Here is a 21920-nt window from a genome sequence, read left to right as displayed (position 1 = left end):
CATTTTAGCAGATGAGAAAGCCAAGGTAAAAAGAGGTAAAGTGACTTTAAAAATATGACCTAATATTCATTAATTTGCTGGTAATTTCATCCTCTTTCAGTCCCAAATTCAACCTAATTATTCCTCCATGGTGAATTCTAGCTTGCAGCATCCAAGCATGACTTGGTCCCTTGCTCATCTTTATTCAGACTATTTTCTCCTCATCTTCCCAATATTTTTTTCATTCTTCTTTTCCAGGACTGACTTTAAAACTGAGTTTGAAATACAGTTTTTTCCCCCAGAAAGTTTTAGCTAAATTTCATCTTTCCCCTCTTGTAATGTTTGAATGACAAAAGTTGCATTGTATTCCTCAAAATGTTGTGAAGAAAATTTATAAATTTTATAAATCCCGTAGAGGTCTAGAAAGGAAGACACAATCTATCTGTTCATGTGCAAGTGACACTTAAAGCTAGTTTTCAACCATAGTTTCTCTCCTTCAGCCCCACACTACCAGCTTCCTATCAGATGTTACTTGCTAGGTATCTCATAATCATCGCAAACTCAACTAGTCCAAAATCGAACTTATTACTCTTACCCCTTCATTTCTTCCTTTCATTTCCAAATCTGCCCCTTTGAATAACTTCCCCTTTTCTATTAATTGGGTGCCATTATCTAGTCACCTAGGATGCAACTTAGGTGTCACATACATATCCAATTCATTTCCCAAGTCTATTCTTCTATAACATTTCTTACTTCTGTCCCCTGCTCTATACTCACATTGCCATAACTCTAACTTAAAACCTCATTATCTCTTCTCACTATTACAGTAGCTTCCTAATTGGTCTTCCTGATACAAGTCTCTCCTCTTCAGTCTATAGTTGCCAGAATATTATTCTTAAATTATAGATCTTTCCATGTTGCTCCTCTGTGCAACAGTGACTCTTTGATGCCTTTATGGAAGATATAATTATTCTCTTTGGCATTTACCATTTGCATTTTCCCTCTAGCCCAACTTTTTCAGGCTTTGCTTCTAGTTCCAAAGTGGCAGTTAGGTGGTGCAGATAGAGTGGTGGGCTGGAGTCAGGAAGATATCCTCTTAAATTCAAATTTGGCCTCAAATCTGTACTAGCTGTGTGATTTGGGGCAATTCACTTAACCTTGTTTGCCTCAGTTCCTTATCTATAAAATGAGTTGAAGAAAAAAATATCTCAGCTGTTAAAACCCCAAATGGGATCATGAAGAGTCAGACCTGATGGAAATAACTGAATAACAACAACCATCACAAAATTTCCAGACAAAATGACCTACTAGTTATGCCCACCTGTTAGAATATTTAAGTCAAACTACAGACTATGCTTTTTACCTGAGATATACTATCTTTTAAAATTTCTAGCTTTTTTGAGGTGTCAGGTTAAATGCCACTTTAAAAGAGGCTTATTTTGATTCCCCCCTCCAAAATTATTAATATGTACCTAAATTACATTGTATTTACTTTGTAGATATTTTATATTTATTTACTTGAATTCATATTGTTGAGCTATAATAGACTCAATTCTTTAAGGGCAGGTACTGATTCATTTGCACATAGTAAACTTTTAATAAATGCTTTTTCATTCATTTATTTTTTTTCCCCATATGGTATTTAGGCTATAGGTAATAAGTACTTAAATACTTTTTTTTCCTGGCAGTGAACTGATAGGTTCTCATTTTAGATTAATGTTGCATGGCAAATAAGCCATGATCTTTATCCTGAAATGGTAAATATTCTTATCATAAAGTAAAGTTTTCTATAAGTAAACTGCACAGTGTAAAGAGGGATGGCCTCAGAGTCAAGAAGACTTAGAACTAATAGTGAGTGGCCTTGTGACTGTTGGCAACTATTTAATATCTCAGTGGAACTATCTGTTAAATTGTTAAGCAGTTACTGATTTGCATTGGTAAGAGTTTCTCCACCAGAAATTCCGGACTCTCTCAAACTAGACTAGATCACAGCTTTGGTATGCTTCAGTGTACATTCTTTTTGGTAAATCACTCTGAAAAATAGATATCATTAAAGTAAAAAATAATAATTTAAATGAGCATTTTATGTTTTAAACAAAAGATGAATTATAATAACTTCTTTCTACGAGGATCAGTGAATCAAGGAAGAGAGTAAGCAGGGAGAAGAAAGAGTTTAGCTATTGATAAATGCTGTCTCTTCTAGAAAGTATTCAAAGTAGTGAAAAGTAGGACAAGAATCTAATATTACCATGAAAGATTTTTTGGGAAATAAAAAAAATTTTGCTTGAGATTTTTTTGGATAATATTAAATAGAATTATATATCATTTATGGGAACTATTTTTGATACCATTTAATCTGACGGTCACAGGTCATAAAATTCATAAAAGATAGGTATTCTAACTTGAAACTTTCCCTGATATGACTTGTTATTTCTATATAAGAGAAACAAAACATCCTCTGGTATACTTTCTGTCTCATTTGCATACTTACAATTCACAGAAATAATTTATTTCCCCAAGAAAGTATTTTATAGTCAAAATATCATTTACACCACCACAGACTTGTTGCCTGGCTGTTCCAGGTTCCTTTAACTTGTTTTCCTGAATGCATTTGCTGTCTTCATGTTTGAGAACAGTCTTTTATTTTATTTAAGCCAAGCTTCAAGATCCAGTCCAGAGTTTGTAATTTCTTTGAGGAAGCTTTCATTGAATAAGGAAAGGAATGTTGGGGAAAACTGTGTTAATTTTTATATTCTCACTATAGCGAAGATGTTAATCATGAAACATTTTTGAAAGATACTTTAAGGGAGGAATTAAACCTGGTCTTTGATATGCATACACAAAAATGTGTATTTTTTGATGCTATAAATATTTGATGCTATTTAACTATATATTTTTTAGTTATGTGGAAACTGGAACCTAAGTTCCTTCACATTGATGACATACCTTTTCTAGAGTCAGCTTTTCTTTCCCTTTCTAAGATAATTTTCTATAATAGCAGGAAGTAATTTTGAAAGGACTAGATAGTACTAGATAAACATAGATTGGTCACAGTTGTGTTTGTGGTATATCTACTATGTAATTGAATTATATTTTATGAAAAACCCATATTAACTTATACTTTTCAGTTTACTCAATATATTAGCCTTTAAAAAAAAACCTTCAAAATTAATCATGTCCAAGATTTATTTTATTAATATATGCATTCTGTCCCAGTCATTCAATATACATTTGTACTTTTTATTTCTATTTTTACTTTCAGGCCTCTAAGGTTGGAAAACGTAAGAAGTGTTACTGTTGACCATACTAAATTTTGTGCCTTGGTAAGTAATGGGAATTTCCTGTGTTTTAAGATTATTTTCCTCCCTGAATTCCTTTCCCCACATCTTTCATATAGTAGGTGCTCAATAAATATTTGATTTTTTTAAAAAAAGAGATAAAAGTTTGGGTTAATTTTAAAAATACTGTACTGGCACAGTTAACTCATTTAGCTAAAATGCAACCTGGTTGAAAACTTAAATAATTAGATTTTTTTGTATATACTTTACTCATATGAGATAGAGACAAATAATTTATCAAGCAGTTACTAGAAAAACAAACAACTTCTGGGGTATCTAAAATGGGCAGCACAGATTTGATTTTGTCCCCATATCTTCTGCATCTATAGTATCTAAAATTATTATTGATGTTTATATTGTTGACAGACATTAAAGAATGTCTAGCACTAAGGTACTTTGTGAGTTATCAAAGAAAATTAAATTATGTTCAGCAGTACTTAGTGATAAGTATGTTATATTATTTGAAAGTGAATTCTTTAAATATGGCTTATATGAACGTGTATGCTTGCATTTTAATATATACATATATGTAATACATCTGATAATTCTTTTTGGGGGAGCAGCTGAGGCAATTGGGGTTAAGTAATTTGCTCAGGGTCCCATCACTAGGAAGTGTTAAGTGTCCGAGGCCAGATTTGAACTCAGGTCCTCCTCACTTGAGGACTGGTGCTCTATCCACTGCACCATCTAGCTGCCCCGATAATTACTTCTTAACTAGAATATTAATATTAACTTGTCCTTCCCATTTCCCCTACCATTCTAGATAGGATTGCTGTATTTGTATTTTATTAGATAGTTTTGTGGCATTGGACAAATTATTCTGTGGACTTGAGTTTTATCATTTGTCATATGAGAGAGGATTTGATTTCATGGTTTCTGAGATCCCTTCTAGCTCTAAATATATGATCCTGTATTTTGCCTGTGAAAGAATCCAGCCTGAATCATTTAAACCTTCATGATAACATTAGTTGATTTCATCAGTGTTTGAACTATCTTTAAGGAGAGTAATACCAGGTTAAAAGGAAAACAAACTTCTTTATTTTGAATGAATGATTAAAAGTGGGAATAGGGTAGTCAGGATGGAGGAGAGAAAACAAAAAGAACTAGAATCTAAAGGAGTGCCTTAGATTGTCTCTTAGACAATTGGGGAAGAACTAAACAAATTATATTATATTTATGTCATGGGATATTATTTCATCATAAGAAATGACAAAAGAGATGATACTAGAGAATATTATGTAGCATGAAATAATGCAGAGTCAAATGAAACAATTTATACATAAGCATGTTACCCCTCCTCCTGTCAGAGATGTAATGAATACAGGGTACAAAAAGATGTATGTTTTTTGAAACTATGACATGTAGATTTATTTTTCTTGATTAATTTGTTACATAAGTTTTTTTCTTTCTCTTGATTCATTGAAACCAACAGAATATGGGAGAAAAGAATTAGCAATAATTATGATTCTCCTTTCCCCCCCAAAAAGGAGAGTCATTAAAACATTTTTTTAAATGCATGGAAAAGGATAGAAGGGGCAAATGGAATCAAAATGGTAGAGTGTTAGAAAACATTACAGCTGAGCTTCAATACACATACACACAAAATTTCTCCAAATGAAATCTAGAAAATGCACTAGATGGAATCCTGATTGGGAAATCTAGAAAAAGTCACAGTAAATTATTTGTCCAATTCACTTTTAACATAATGCAACAGACAGGAAGATCTGAAGATATTGGGGATAGGGTTAGGGTAGGAGCATATATGTGAGCTTTTCTATTCCCAGGTCTGACTGCATTTGGGTAAGAAGAGGTCCTAGACCTTTACCAAGGCATGACCTGACCCATACTGAGATACTGCAATGGAAACAGTTATATAGCTTCTCCAATAAGCTTTGAGGAAATCTAAGACTCCAGGCATAGTCAGGAATAAGAAGCTAATATTTGCTTCCTCACATCTAAGAAAAAAACTGAGACTAACTGAGTTCTTCAAGTTTTAGAGAACCCATATTCATCACCTAATGTCCCATATTTACCAAGTCATTCACAGAACAATATACTGTTGGCTTTTGAGAGCATGGTAGTAATTCATAAGCTCAGTTCCATTTTTTTGCTTGCTTTTTGATAAATTTTAATTGATGTTTGTGTTTATGTACTGTGATTTGAACTTACAATGAAATAGGAATAACTACTAGGAAGTTAGCATCCCACATTCCCAATTATTAATCTATGTCAGACTGAACTCTGTAAAGAGATTTTTAGATGCTTTGCTTGGAAGTGTTAGAGAAATGTTCTGAGTGTGCCTTTCCCTGTTTATTGGAGGAAGGGGAAGAAAAAGGAAAAAAAAAAGTTTCTAATCAAAGAAAATAAAGTAAGAAATGTGTCTGTAACCTAACCAAAGATATTTGTATTTGTGTGAACTTGTTAGGAGCATTGAACTCACAGAACTATGTCGAAAGTGAGTTTCACCAAATTTGTTGTCATTCTCCTGCCTTTGGTAGAACTGGCTATATAACAATGTCACATGTCTATCTTTCTAGGTGAGTGCTGTTAACAAGTTAGAATAAGATATAAAGAGGCTTTAAATTTAGCCAGTATTATCAGCCACAGATTCCTTTTTCAGAAATTGGCTGACCTTTAGAAGTTCCTGTAATTTGAAAGCTTCTGTGTCCTGACATATTACCTCTTAGAATGCCTTACATGTACTTATGTACTTATTTATGATTTATAGATAACTATTTATTGATACACAATCAGATGTTGAACTATTGAGATTCTGGGGTGCTTTCAGACTCTCACTGAACCAGGCCACCAAAATGATGGAGTCTGGCCACCAAATTATGGGATATGGGGTGATACCCCAAAAGCATATTGGGGTTACTGGCTGATGTTACAATTTGTCTCAAAAGAATTTGTTGGCATAGAAATCCAAATCAAGATTTTACTACACTGTTAAGAGTGGGCCAAATTCAGAAGTTTTTTTTTTTAAAACAGGAATAAGGATTTTAGCAGTTAAAAAGGAGAAAAGAAAAAAAAAGCAGTAATTAAGAGAAAGATGTCATTAAGAGGGAAGATGCTATGAGGTGGGAATACTCTATGGCTGACTAACCCTAAAAAGGAGTATATTATTGATTGGCAGGCTAAATTCATAGACAATTTTAACTATAACAAGGAGTACATCATTGATTGGTGGACTAAATTCATAGAGAAGTTTAGCAGGCATCTGTAGTACGATCTTTTATAAAGGAAATATAACTCGGGAAAGCTGATAAAATCTTCAAATGAAAGTATATGTATATACAGACAGAGAGAGAGAAGAGAGAGAGAAAAGAGAGAGAGAGGGAGGCACAGAATAATGCCTTGGAGAATACTTATATTTAGAGATCATGAGATAGAAGAAAAACAATAATAATAACAACTAGCATTTATCCTCCTTTGAAATGTGCAAAATGCAAAATTTTCTCATTTGATTCTCACAATAGCTCTGAAAGGGAGGTGCAATTATTATCCTCATTTTAGAGATGAGGAAATTGAGATAGATTGAGATAAACTGAAGTTAACAGCTAATAAGTATCTGAAGCTGAATTAGGTCTTCCTGGTTCTAATTTCAGAACTCTACCCACTGGGAAGCCTCAGAAAGACTAGGTCAAAGCAGGTCTGACCAAGTCAGAGATGTGCCTATAGACACCAGTACTATAAAACTCTCAAAGAAGAGAGATTATTTAGAATAGATGGTGGTCACTAAATATTAAATGCAGAAAAATCAAGAAAGATGAGGACTTTTTAAAAAAAAGGCCATCAAATGGCAATTTAAGAAATTAGTGGCAACTTTGGAAAGAGTTGTTTCAGTCAAATGATGAGGTCAGAAGCCAGATTGCATAGTTTAGAGATGATCATTCATAATTTTGAAAAGAGTAGTTTCAGTTGAGTGATAAAGTTGGAAGCTAGATAGCCAAAGATTTAAAAGGAATATCTATACTCCTTATGGCCATTTATTGTATGAGTGTGTATATATTATGAATGGAGAATAACATTAAGGGCTTGAGGATGTATTTTTATTAAAGTGAAATAAGGAACTTTTAAATGTTGTTTATTGGCTAAAATAAAAATAATAAAATAATGAAAAATCTTAGAAAAAATTTCAGTTGGCAACATTATTCCTAGATATAGTGTTTCTTTTAGTAGTTATTTTAAAGAATAATTTAACATTGGTTTTGTAACTTGATTTTTGTAAGCTAGATTTCCTGTGATTACATAGTATTAATCTTAATAGACAATAACTTACCAATAATCATTTAATATCATTTCTTTGACCTCCAAATACACTTGATATTTTCTCTAAGAAGCTTTTTCTTATCTTTCTTGTTGCTCATGTTCAATCCTTTCCTGAATTGTCTAACTATTTTCTTGTTTGTTTTCCTACTTTTCTCAGAGTGTGGTCTGGGCAGTCTAGGGAGAGCCTAAGACTCTCTATTTTGATAATAATACTAAGATGTTTTAATTTCTAATGTGGAAAATGTCAATAGATGTAATCTATATAAACAAAAGCTGTTTGAAGGATTCTCAGTAATTAAATGTATAAAAAGATTTTGAGAGCAAAAAGTAAGAACTACTGACCTAGTAGAATATGCAAATACTTGCAAATAGTAGTTGAGTGCTTGTTGATTTGATTGCTTAATATACTTTAATTATTTTGCTTGTGTAATGGGATGATCATATTCTTTTTTGGTTTACTCTGGTTTTAAGGAATCTATTTCTTGGCAATGGTTTTTCACTTTCTCTTTTAAAAGACCATTTATTTTCCTTTTCAGTTCTTAGTAACAGTTTTATTCATTTTTGTCTCTTGTTCCATTTCTTCTAGATATTCATGTAATCTTTATGGAAAATTCTTTTTTCTCTTGAAATTTTTGCTGACCTACTCTCTTTTTTTGGGAGAGGGGTTATATTTGAAATATACTGGTATGTTTTCTTTGATTCATTTATCTCTTCATGTATAGTTTCTGAATTGGGGCTGACCCTTGCTGAACTTTTGCATAGAATTGTTGGTTCTGCTTGGTCTCATCCTGAATCTCCTGGGATCCTTTGCTGACTTCCACCTCGCAGGGTTAGGTCCCCTTTCATTTTTGAAATTCAGGGTATTCAAAGCATTTTCTGGCATTAGGTACTTTACAGTCTTGGACCTGAGTTTTCCCAGATTTTGTAGTGGGCTGCTCATTTCCACTCATACTATTGCTTCTTGTGTCCCAGGGATGCCAGAGCCCTCATCTCCATGGCTTTCTGATCACTCTAGGGCTTCCCTTGTAGGGGAAAGGATGAAGAAATTCCTCTGTTATTGCTGTATTTGGACACAGAACATTTGGCCAACTTTGCTAAGAAACTTCTTTCCTATTAACCTATTTTCTTATTGACTCTCTTGCAGTTTTGAGGTTCAAGTCATGAGCAATTGTCACCACTATTAGTAATTTAGGAAGCTGTATTTATTTGTATTAAACATGTTTATGTTAAACATAGCTTCCTGAATTATTATATCATTTAATCCTTTCAAAATAAAAACCTATGTCAAAGACAGACTTAATAGTAGCTATTTATAATTTCTATGTTTGTTGATGTTCAACTGGATAATTGGTTTGGAGATATTTATTTGGTTTTCCTTGGCTGTCTCTAAAGAGCAGAAATTGTTCCATTTTTGTCTTTGTGTCCCTCTTACCTAGCATAGCTTCTGCACTTACCATTTTCTTATGTTTTGGGCCCTCTTTTCCCCCTTCCTCCATCTTGTCTCATACACACTCACACATATCTCTCTTGGTTTGATTGTAAACTTCTCAAGGCTATGGTTTTCACCTTTGTTGTTGTATTCCCAAGGTATAGTGCCTATGCACTTAATAAATGCTTATTGATTGATTGTTTCAGAACTTTTGTACTCCAGTTAGATGCAGTGTTTATTATCTTTTTGGGAAGGACTAGGAGGCAGAAGTTATGAGGGAGTTTATTCTAGCGATAAGGAACAGCCAATAAAAATGATTTGACTTTGCAGTTGTAATGTCTTGGGAGAGGAACAGCAAGGAGGGCAGTGTTACTGGATCCTACTATTAGATTGGTGTTGGTGAGAGAAAATGAGGAGTCTTAAGATAATACCTAGTTTACCAGTTTGGCTGGCTGGAAGAATGATGGTATTCTTTATAGTACTAGGGAAGTTCAGAACAATGGAGGGCTTAAGGACATGGACAGGGAGGTCAATTTTGGACATGTTGAGTTTAAAATGTCTACTAGACATTCAGTTTGAGAGGTTTAATAGTCAGATGGAGATGCAAGCCAGGAGATCAGGAGAACAGTTTGGATTGCTTAAGTACTTCTGAGAATCTCAGTATACAGATATTAATTGAAGCCATAGATGCTATAAAATCACCAAGTGGAAGAGTATAAAGGAAGTAAAGAAGAAAGGCCCAGAATCTATGGGCACTCATATTTAGTAAGAGTATGAAGTATGAAGATCCAGTGAAAGAAATTGAGAAGGAGAGGTCAGCCAGGAGAATGCAATGTTATGAACTCCTAGAGAGAAAAAAGGATATTGAGGAAAAAAAGTGAACCATGATGCCAAAAAGCTACAAAGAAGTCCAGAAGGAAGAAGACTGAAAAAAAGACCATTGAGTTAGTTAAGAAATGATTAGAAACTTTGCAGAGAATAGTTCAGTTAAATGATGAGATTGGGTTTAGAAGAGTCAAAAAGGAGCAAGAAAGTGGAAGTAGTGGATAGTAGGAGGAGTGATTGTAGATGGCTTTCTCAAGAAGTTTAACTCCAAAAAGAAGAAATGGAATGACAATTAGCAGGAATGGACAGTTCGAGGGAGTGTTTTGTTAGTAAGCAGTAAGAAAGCAGCCAGTAGCAGCAGCAGCAATAACAGAGCTCTTGCTGAGCTAATGGAACACAAGGGCAGGGCAGGAGTGTCGTGCTGGTCTGCAGCAGCACTGTTTCAGCACAGGGCAGAACCTCAGCCGTCAGAGTGGCAATGGACTCTGGGAAAAGTATATAGCAGGCAGATTGGGGACAGATAGCAGGAGACAGAGGGTCCAGAGATAAGTTTCAATGGCATCAGAAAACAGTGGATCATCTTCTACTACTAGTTGCATCCTGGTGGCAAAATAATAGGCATTCGTGTATATAGTGGCACAAGGTCAGACTTTCTGTAGCCCATTGCTTATTACTTCAAAGTAAAATTAACTGACTCCTTTATATTGCTCCTACTGTATTCCTAACTAGTCATGTATAATTCCCCCAGGGATGGCTTAGAAGAGCATGAGTAGCATTATTGAGAGGGTGCTTGCTTTTTGGCAATGAGAGGTAAAAGTGCTTAGCCATCACCCATAGAAAAGTCCTCCAGAAGTTCTCAAGGGGTGAAGATTTTGTATTCTCTCTCCCACTCCCTCACTCTTACGAGACACCTAGGAAGGAGATCCTGGTTTGTAAACCAGGAAATACTTGGTAGTGGTAATTAGATGATTCTCCCAAATCTCTGATGATCAGAATCATTCAAGAAGGGTCATCCTTTTTTATTGTAACTGTGATATCTCTGGTGCTGTTCCTGTAATGGTCCCTTTTTTACATTGAAAAAACCCACTAATCAATTCCCAAGTGGTATCATTTACCATATAGACCTGATTGTTTAGATTTAGGACTCAGTGCTTCCTAGTACTCTTCCAGATTCAGTCAGGCCTTCAGGAAACTGCTGTGTGTTTTGTTTTTGCTGTGTTTCTATTTTCATTTTTTACTTCTTTTTTTTTGTTGTTGTTCACTTGTTTCAGTCATGGTCTTGACTCTTTGCGACCCCATTTCGAGATTTTCTTGGAAAAGATACTTGCTATTTCCTTTTCCATCTCATTTTTTAGGTGACAAAACTAAGGCAAATAGGATTAAGCTATTTGCCCAGGGAACCACAACTAGTGAGCGGCATGTCTGGATTTGATCTCAGGTCTTTCTCATTCCAGGACTGGTGCTGCCTATTTCAGGCTTCTTGAATACCAGAGGTCAAAGTTGACTGGAAATAGGCCTGAACTGATTTAAGTGATAGAAGGTCTTCTAGAACAGAAGTATTGAAAATGCCCCCACAGGTGGCTTGTGGCTCAGGTCACTCCTGAGTTCATTGAACCTGATCAAAATGCATTTGGAAAATATTTACCAAAATAAATAAACAATAACAGCTATTATATTTTAAAAAATAAGCCAATATGTAGTCCACAGGGATCTTTATGAGTTGATTAGTGTTTTTGTTTCTATTTGAGTTTGGTAATACTATTCTATAAGACTTTAAGGGCCTTACCATCAAGAAATAGTGTGGTAAGAGCAAAATACCAACTTTCTCTCCCTTCTCATTTCATGAAAGATAGATTAATTTTTTTCTTAAAAGATCTTCAGGAACTAAATGGTGGATGTCCATCAGTTGAGGAATGGCTGAATAAATTATGGTATAGGAATGTCATGGAATATTATTATTCTATAAGAAACAATCAGCAGGATGATTTCAGGGATACCTGGAGACACATGAACTGATGCTAAGTGAAGTGAGCAAAATCAAAAGAACATTGTACACAGCAACAACAAGATTAGGCAATGATCAACTCTGATGGACTTGGTTCTTTTCAACAACAAGGTGATTTAAGTCAATTCCAAGACTTGTGATGAAAATCCATCCCCACAAAGAGGACCTTGGGGACTGAATGTGGATCACAACACAGTTTTTTTTTCACCTTTTTTGTTTTTGTTTGCTTGTTTTCTGTTTTTTTTTCCTCATTTTTTCCCTTTTTGATCTGATTTTTCTTGTGCAGCATGATAAATGTGGAAATATGTATAGAAGAACTATTCATGATTAACATATATTGAATTGCTGTCTAGAAGAGGGGATAGGGAAGAGAGGGAGAAAAAATTGGAACACAAGGTTTTGTAAAGGTGAATGTTAAACTTTCTTTGCATGCATTTTGAAAATAAACTGTTATTAAAAATAAAATAAAATTATAAGATTATATAATAATAATAAACCAAAAAAGACATTTAGGATTTCCTAGATACTTGGATGGCTCAGGTTCAGGTGTAGACATCACTACCTGGTTACCCAGGTTCAAAGGAACCATGAGGAGCTCTAAGTGCACTATCTGATTCTTAACTGATGGGTCTGAAAAAACAGTTTAAGCAAGGAAGTTCTGCTCATTTGAATGCCCTTATGGCTCTTTCTTAAACTATTAAATAACCTATGAATGTCCCATTTTATTCCATATTGAACCTGTCTAAACCATTGAAGGACTAACTTAAGTTAGACCCAACTCAGAACAAAGATGTCCTTATATTCTTCCTTTCTCACTCCCTCCCAAACTCTTGCTCCCTTCCCCATAAGTTTAGTAGTATATGTTTAACATTAAAAAATGTATCATTTAAATGTATTTTTGGAAGATGCTCAAAAATATCTTATAGATAGGGCTGTATGAATAAAAAGTTTGGAGATCAATGTCCTGTACATTATGATTTAGAAAAACCAGATTCATCCATTATTTTTACCTTCTAACTTCAAATTTCTGTGTCTTTGCAAACACTTGTTTGCATGTGCATGTTGCATGACTGAGTTGGTTGATTTGGAATGTTACCACAATGAACATTATGTTGTTTTAATTGAGAAGTAGTCATTGATAATTTTAGATCTACTCTGATGGTGCATTAGAAATTGCTTTTTTTTAAAAAGGCTTCCTTCATCACACCTCCTTCATGAAGCTCTCTTCATGCCTCTTCAAATTTTTCCATAACACTTTGAGTATTTCCTCTCTCCCTGTCATTTTATACTTATTTGTATGTAACCTTAGATTTCAGGCATGGATTATTTTGTGAACTGTTTCTTTGAAATGATTCTTTATTGATGGAGAGAATGCTGTCTAAATTCTTCAAGCCTATATGAGAGATGAAGTTGATTGGAGAGCTTTGGGGTGCTTGTTCCTCTCCCTAACAGTGGCTTCTTAATGCCTTTTTTCCTTTTCCTTTACTAGCTGTCCCTAAAGAAAATCTAGAACCTTACTTATCCTGAGGAGAAATGAAAAAAGATTCTCCTCTCTAAAGTTCTCCCACCAACTCCTGACTCCCTCAGTCAAGCAAGCATGCAGCCTCACCATTCTCTCTACCAATAAGGAGAGCCAAGAGTAAATAACAGCTCGGATGCATAAACTTCAAATCATCTACCATCTTGTAGATCCCAAAAGGACAATGTCTTTCATTTTTTCATCTTTGTTACTTATGGCTTCTAATCCCAATGCTTTGCATTGTAATAGATATTTTTATTTGTTGAATTAGATTGAATCAGAGTTAGGTAAATAAATACTTATTTCAAATTAAAATTTTATTTCTAAAAGATGGGAAAGAAGCATTTTTACAATACTTTATTTTAAAGCCCCAAGATTCCATTGCATCAGAATATGAAAGGAAACAAAATGCTATGAACATAACAATACATAATAATATATAGCATACATATACTGCCTAACGTGCCTGGTTGTTTGCAACATGCTACCTTACTATAAGCTTCTTACTGGATTAGAATGAAGATGTTAGTATAAAGCAATGTCTGTGGGGGAAGATATTTCCTAGTTTATTATAAACTTCTTAACATAAATCTATTAAGAGACTCTTAAACATGGACTGGTATTTTTATAATTTGAAGCTAGTTTTGGTTGAAGAATAGTTAACATAGCCACTACTCAAGCAATTTGGTGAATTTTAGCAACAATAGCACTTCCATATTTTACCCCCACTAGATCCTTTGTCATAATCCCTTCTCAAGGAGACTTGACCCTTGTGTCCTTCCAACAAATAACTTCCCTCTCTTTCATTTCTCAGTCCTCTGTTTTTGCTGCTTTAAAACAGCAATACTGTCTTACCACTGGATTTTCCCCTTCCCTCTGGATTATAAAGATGTTGGTCAGCTATTCTTCTACTTGTTTATTTTCTGCAGTCTGTGCTACTTTGTTTGTGATGGCTTTAGTCTATTACCTTTATTGGTAAGTTTGATTTAGTATGATCTATATGTGCTTATATTCATTGGTTTTCCTAGAAGAAATTTTGTTGTTATTGTCTCCCGTGGAAGCTGTTGATTTCCTGATGTTATTGTTTTTATGAATCTTTTTTCCCTTTGTCTTTTTCTTCTTCCATTTCTCCTTATTTCTATTTATTGCATTCATATGAGGCCCATGTTTAGTGATTCATTCTTTGTTTATTTTGTTAAAGTAAAATTCAAGCTCTTTGGCTGACATTTGAAATTCTTTCCCCCCTCATTTATACACCTGAGAATTAAGACAGTATATAGAAAAATAAAATGTTGAATTTTGTTCCTTTTTCTTTCATATGCCACTGTTACTTTATCATTTTTTCCCCCTGAGGTGATATACTGATATAGAAGAAGTTTAGTGAAAGGAGCATTGGTCTTGAAGAAGATATTGTGTTCAAGTTCTGGCTTTGACGTTAAACAAGTTGCTTCATCTTTTTGAGCCTCAGTTTCTTTATATATAAAATTATATATAAAATATAATAATTATGTATTTCCTCACAGATTTGATGTAAAGCAGGGCTTCTTAATCTGTTTTTGTGTTATATTTCTTTGACAGTCTAGTGAATCCTGGGGATTCCTCAGAATAATGTTTTAAAATGCATAAGGTAAAAATATATAGCTACACAAAGGAAACTAATTATATTAAAGTATAGCTATGTATTTTTGAAAAGCTCATTTATACCAGGTTTAGAACCCTTGAGTGAAGAAACAACTAGAATTAAAATTCTAGGATCAGCACTTTGGAGCTGGAAGCAATCTTGGAGGGCATCATATCCAGTTCACTTATTTTATAAATTATTATAGATTAAGATCATGTAACAAAAATGAATAGGAATTTGAACTCAGGTGTTTTGTTTCAAATCTAGCTTTATTCCTGCTATGTGTCACTTTATGGATAAATTCTTAAAGTTGGAAGGGAAATCACAGGTTATTTAGTCTAGCTCATATCTAAAAAGGAATCCCCTTTATGACTTCCTAAAATGATCATCCAGTTTTTGCTTAAAGACCTGTAGTTACAAGAAATTCACAAATTTCTAAGGCAACTTAACTCCCTTTTAAAAATTGTAATAGTTATTGATTTTTTATTTAAAGCTTACTGAGCAAAAGTTATCAAACTGCCCATATCCTTTGATTCAGCAGTGTTACTACTGGGCTTATATCCCAAAGAGATCTTAAAGGGAAAGGGACCCACATGTGCAAAAATGTTTGTGGCAGTCCTTTTTGTAGTGTCTAGAAACTGAGTGGATGCCCATCAATTGAAGAATGTCTGAATAAATTGTGGTATATGAATGTTATGGAACACTATTGTTCTGTAAGAAACAACCAACAGGATGATTTCAGAGAGTCCTGGAGAGACTTACATGAATTGATGCTAAGTGAAATGAGCAGAACCAGGAGATCATTGTACATGGCAACAACAAGACTATACAATGATCAATTCTGATGGATGTAGCTCTCTTCAACAATGAGATGATTCAAACCAGTTCCAATTTTTTAGTAATGAAGAGAGTCAGCTACACCCAGAGAGAGAACTATGGGAAATGAGTGTGGATCACAACATAGCATTTCCACTCACTCTATTATTGTTTGCTTGCATTTTTGTTTCCCTTCTCAGGTTTTTTTCTTTTTTTCTAGATCCGATCTTTCTTGTGCAGCAAGATAATTGTATAAATATGTGTACGTATATTGGATTTAACATATACTTTAACATATTTAACTTGTATTGGACTACTTGCCATCCAGGGGAGGAGGTGGGAGGAAGGAAGGGAAAAGTTGGAACAGAAGGTTTTGCAAGGGTCAATGTTGAAAAAATTACCCATGAATATGTTTTGTAAATAAAAAGCTATAATGGTAATAATAACAAAAGAAAGCTTATTGAACTATTTTTTTATCTTTTAAAAATATTTTTCCCAATTATATGTAGAGAATTTTTATCATTCATAAAATTTTACAAGATTGAGTTCCAATTTTTTTCCCTCTACCTTCTTCTCTTCCTAAAATGGTAAGTAATTTGATATAGCTGATATATGTGAAATCATGTACATTTTCATATTAGTCACAATTGTGAAAGAAAAAAAAGACAAAAAAAAAGAAAAAATAAATTGAAAAATGTATGCTTTGATCTGCATTCAGAGACCATTAATTCAAATAAAAAATTATTTGCATTTTTCATAATGAATCATTTGTAATTGTCTCTGATTACTGTATTGTTGAGAAGAGCTAAATCATTCATTGCTGATCATCACACAATGTTGCTGTTACTGTGTACAATATTTTCCTGGTTCTTCCCATTTCACTTTGCATCAGTTGATACAAACTTTTTCATATTTTTCTGAAATCTGCCTCCTTATCATTTTTATTGCATAATAGTATTCCAATACATTCATATACTGCAATTTATTCAGCATTCCCTCAATTGTGGACATTCCCTCAGTTTCTAATATTTTGCCACCAGGAAAAGGACTGTTATAAATATTTTTGCACATGCATATCCTTTTCCATTTTTATGATTTCTTTGGGATACAGACCTAGTAGTGGTATTGCTATATAAAAGGGTATACACAGTTTGGTTGCCCTTTGGGCATAGTTCTAAATTGCTCTCCAGAATGATTGGATTAATTCCCAGATATATCAATATTACATTAGTGTCCCATTTTCCTATATCCTCTTCAACATATGTCATTTCCCTTTATTATCATGGTAGGCAATCTCATATGTATGAGATGGTTTCTCAGAATTATTTTAATTTGCACTTTTTTTTTTAGAATTTAAAGTGATTTAGAATACTTCTTTACAGGACTATTGATAGCTTTGATTGCTTTATCTGAAGCAAGTTCATATCCTTTGATTACTTGTTAATTGGAGAATGGCTTGTATTCTTATAAATTTAATTTAATTTTCTATATATTTGAGAAATAATGCCTTTATTGGAGACACTTACTGTAAAGATTGTTTCTTAGCTTTCTGCTTTCCTTCCAGTTTTGCTTGTGCAAAAGCCTTTTAATTTAATATAATAAAAATGATCTACTTTACATTTTGTAATGCTCCCTATCTCTTATTTGGTCAGGAATTCTTCCTTTCTCTACAGATTGGGTAGATTATTTCTTGCTCTTCAAATCTGTTTATGGTATCATCCAATTTGACCTTATCTTGACATATGGTATGAGATATTGGTCTATACCTAGATTATGCTCTATTGTTTTCCAGTTTTTTCAGCATTTTTTGTCAAATACTGAGTTCCCACATGCCACGGTCTTTGCGTTTATCAAAAAATAGGTTATTGTGGTCATTTACTGCTATAGATTGTGTGCCAAATATATTCCACTGATCCACCATTCTTATTTCATAACCAGTGCCATATGGTTTTTATGATTTCTGCTCTGTAATATAATTTGAGATATGGTATTGCTAGGCCACTTTCCTTTTTACTTTAAAAAAAAAATTATTTCCCTTGATATTCTTGAAGTTTTGTTCTTCCAGGAGAATTTTTGGTAGTTTGATTAATATGGTACTGAGTAAGTAAATTAATTTAGGCAAAATTGTCATTTTTATCATATTGGCTCATCCTATCCATGAGCAGTGGATATTTTCCCAATTATTTAGATTTAGCTTTATTTGTGTGAAAAAGTGTTTTGTCACTGTATTCATATAACTCCTGGGTTTGTTTTGGCAGCTAGATTCCCAAGTATTTTATACTGTCTACAATTATTTTAAATGGAATTTCTCTTTCTATCTTTTGTTGCTGGGCTTTGTTAGTCATATAAGGAAATGCTGATTATTTATATGGGTTTATCTTATATTTTACAACTTTGCTAAAGTTGTTAATTATTTTAAGTAGTTTTTTTAGTTGATTTCTTAAGATTCTCTAAAGTATACTATTATGGCATCTGCAAAGAGTGGTGGTTTTGTTTCCTCATTGTGTATTCTAATTCCTTTGATTTCTTTTTCTTATTGCTATAGCTACATTTCTAGTGCTATATTAGTGCTGATAATGGACATTTTTGCAGGAAGGTTTCCAGCTTATCTCCATTACAATTAATGCTTGCTAATGGTTTTAGATAAACTGCTTATTATTTTAAGGAATGCTCCCTTTATTTCTATGGTCTCTAGTGTTTTTAATAGGAATGTCAAGCTTTCTTTAGCATCAGTTTAGATAATCATACCTTGTCAAAATATCTGCTCCGTGTGATATATTGCTATAATTGTCTTACTAGCTTTTTATTCAAAATTTTTACATTGATATTTGTTAAGGAAATTGGTCTATAGTTTTCTTTCTCTGTTTTAGCTCTTCCTGATTTTGGCATCGGTACCATATTTGTTTCATAAAAGGAATTTGGTAGGATTCCAAATATTTTTCCATATAGTTTATGTAACATTCGAATTAATTGTTCTTTTTTTTTTTTTTTTTAAATTTTATTTTATTTAATAATAACTTTGTATTGACAGAATCCATGCCAGGATAATTTTTACACGACATTATCCCTTGCAATCACTTATGTTTCGTTTTTTCCCCTCCCTCCCTCCCCCCCCGCCCAAGATGGCAAGCAGTCCTATATATGTTAAATATGTTGCAGTATATCCTAGATACAATACATATTTGCAGAACCGAACAGTTCTCCCGCTGCACAGGGAGAGTTGGATTCAGAAGGTAAAAATAACTCGGGAAGAAAATCAAAAATGCAAATAGTTCACATTCATTTCCCAGTATTCCTTCTTTGGGTGTAGCTGTTTCTGTCCATCATTTCTCCAATGAAACTCAGTTAAGTCTCTTTGTCAGAGAAATCCACTTCCATCAGAATACATCCTCATACAATATCGTTGTCGAAGTGTATAATGATCTCCTGGTTCTGCTCATCTCACTTAGCATCAGTCCATGTAGGTCTCTCCAAGCCTCTCTGTATTCATCCTGCTGGTCATTCCTTACAGATCAAGAATTAATTGTTCTTTAAATGTTTGGTAGAATTCATTTGTGAACAAATATGACCCTAATAATTTTTTCTAAGGACTTCTTTAATGATGCGTTCAATTTCTTTTTCTAAAACAGAGTTATTAGACATTCTTTTTGAGAATCTGGTAATCTGGCTATTTATATTTTTATAAATATTCATTGATTTTTCTCAGATTGTCAAATTTATTGGCACATAATTGGGCAAAATGTTGCCTAAAGATTGTTTTAATTTCTTGATGGTGATTTTACCCTTTTTTTATTATTGAATATTTGGTTTTCTTATTTTTTAATCATTAAAAATGACATCTGTCATTGATGTTTTTCATAAAACTGGATCCTGGTGTTATTTATTATCTCAGTGGTTTTTATTCACTTTCAGTTTGATTAATCTTATTTTTAGCTTTCAGAATTCAAGTGTGGTGTTAAGTTGGGGATTTTTAATTTGTTCTTTTTTCTAGTTTTTTTTTTTTAGTTGCATTCCCAGTTTATTGATTTTCTTTTGTTGATGTAAGAATTTAGAGAAATAAAAATTTCCCTAAATATTACTTTGGCGGTGTCCCATAAATTTTGGTATGTGGTCTCATGATTGTCATTCGTTTTTTTTTTTTTTTAATAGCTTTTTATTTACAAGATATATGCATGGGTAAATTTTCAGCATTGACAATTGCAAAACCTTTTGTTCCAATTTTTCCCTTCGTTCTCCCCACCCCCTTCCCCAGATGGCAGATTGACAAATAGGTCTTTCATACCTCTTCATGTGAAATAATTTACCTCATTCTACTTTCTCTTCTTTCTGCACCTATCCCTCTTTTTCATCTCTTAATTAAATTAAATTTGAGGCAGTGATATAAAAAACAAAATCATAGTCATTTCCTCACTACCACAACTTCTCAGACACACACCTCTCAACTTTCCCTTCTACCTACTATCATTAAACCTTTCTTTTTGAAATAGAAAATCAGAAAATCATATGAACAAAACCATCATTCCTACTCTCTAATCTTCAAACACTTCCCATCAATGGATTCTTCCCTACCACTTCCAAATATGCTTGGGTTTCCCCCGTAGTTCAAAAATCCTCCCTGTATCTTACTTTGCTTGCTAGTTACTTTCTTTTATCTCTTTTCCCCTTCTCAACTAAACTCCTTGAAATATCTGCCTACAATCAGTGCTTCTGTTTCTCACTTCTAAAACATTTGCAATGTAGCTTCTAACCTTATTTTTCTTTTATTTTTTAAACGAGCTCTTGCTTTAAAACTTATCTTTTTTTAGCTTTTTATTTTCAAAATATATGCATAGATTTCAACATTCATCCTTGCAAAACCCTGTGTTCCAAATTTTTTCTTCCTCCCTGTCCTCACCCCTTCCCTTAGACAGCAAGTAATCTAATATATGGTAAACATGTGCAGTTCTTCTATACATATTTCCACAATTATGTTGCAAAAGAAAAATCAGTTCAAAAAGGAAAAAAGAGAAAGAAAAAAAAAAGCAAGTAAACAACAATATGAAAGGTGAAAATACTATGTTGTGATCCACATTCAGTTCCCACAGTTCTCCTTCTGGATGCAGATGGCTCTCTTTATTACAAGTCTGTTGGAATTGGTCTGAATCACCTCAATGTCAAAAAGAGCTAAGACCATCAGAATTAATCATCACATAATCTTGTTCTTGCTGGGGTACAATGTTCTCTTGCTATCCTTATTTTTCAATTGACATTTTTCTTTCCAATGAGACTAATTTATTGATTTCCACATCTAAGATCCTTTTCCAGATCTTGATCTCTCTGCAGAACTTGACAGTATTGATCACCTTCTCCTCATGGGCATTTTCTAATCATTGTGACATCATTCTTTCTTGGTTTTCTTCCCATCTACACTGCTTCTTCTCAGGTATTTCTGCTGGATCATCATCCATATCATAGTTAATGTAGGTATTCCTCAAGCCTCTGTCCTGGGCCATCTTCTCTCTATACTCCCTCATTTGATCTTATCAGCTCCTCTGAGTTCATTTTTTTCTTCAGGAAAATAATTCGCACATCTGTATTTCTAGCCCTAATTTGTCTCCTAAACTTCAGTTTTACATCAATTGATTTGGACAGATAAAACTGATGTTCTATAGAATTTTAAGTGCAACATATCCAAAACAAAAATCATTACTGTTGCAATTTCCCTGTTACTATTGAGGGCACCACCATCTTTCCAGTTATCCAGGCTCGAGCCTAGTAGTCATCCTTAACTCTTTTCTTACTTACTCCATTTATCCAATTAGTTGCTAATTCTTGTAATTTCTTTCATTATTATAATAGTCTTCCAGTTGGTCTTCCGACCAACTAACCAACCAATTGTCTCTTTCTATTCCAATCCACTCTGCACATAGCTGCCAAAAATCTTTTTCTTAGAATGCAAATCTGACCATGCTATCCTTTCTATTCAGTTAACCCCTCCTGTATCAAATATAGTTTTCTCTTTAGTGTTTAAACTTCTTTACAACCCCCTTTCTTCCTCATCTTCCTGCAATCTACTTACCTACATGTTCTCCACTGTTGGTCCATTTATTATTCCTCACAAAACATACTTGATCTGT

At 33.5% G+C, this 21920-nt stretch overlaps 1 protein-coding gene and 1 pseudogene across 4 annotated transcripts in view; both read left to right on the top strand.

The window, feature by feature from the left end:
• The window catches only part of AGPAT3 (1-acylglycerol-3-phosphate O-acyltransferase 3), a 144914-nt gene that overhangs the window by 55742 nt on the left and 67252 nt on the right, over positions 1 to 21920 (top strand). For 3 of the 4 annotated variants that reach the window (XM_051984786.1, XM_051984787.1, XM_051984788.1), the window contains one exon: positions 3242 to 3302. The exons of the other annotated variant lie outside the window; for it this stretch is intronic. The gene's annotated coding sequence lies outside the window, so the exon portion shown is untranslated. The remainder of the gene's footprint in view (positions 1 to 3241; positions 3303 to 21920) is intronic. 4 annotated transcript variants of the gene reach the window in all.
• LOC127557137 (pyruvate dehydrogenase E1 component subunit alpha, mitochondrial-like) overlaps positions 1 to 21920 on the top strand; it is an 89602-nt pseudogene that overhangs the window by 54042 nt on the left and 13640 nt on the right.

This window comes from Antechinus flavipes, chromosome 3, assembly GCF_016432865.1.
Source record: "Antechinus flavipes isolate AdamAnt ecotype Samford, QLD, Australia chromosome 3, AdamAnt_v2, whole genome shotgun sequence".
Classification (NCBI taxonomy): domain Eukaryota; kingdom Metazoa; phylum Chordata; class Mammalia; order Dasyuromorphia; family Dasyuridae; genus Antechinus; species Antechinus flavipes.
Note: the sequence above shows the minus strand (reverse complement) of the source record. Positions and strands in the feature narration are given on the sequence as shown.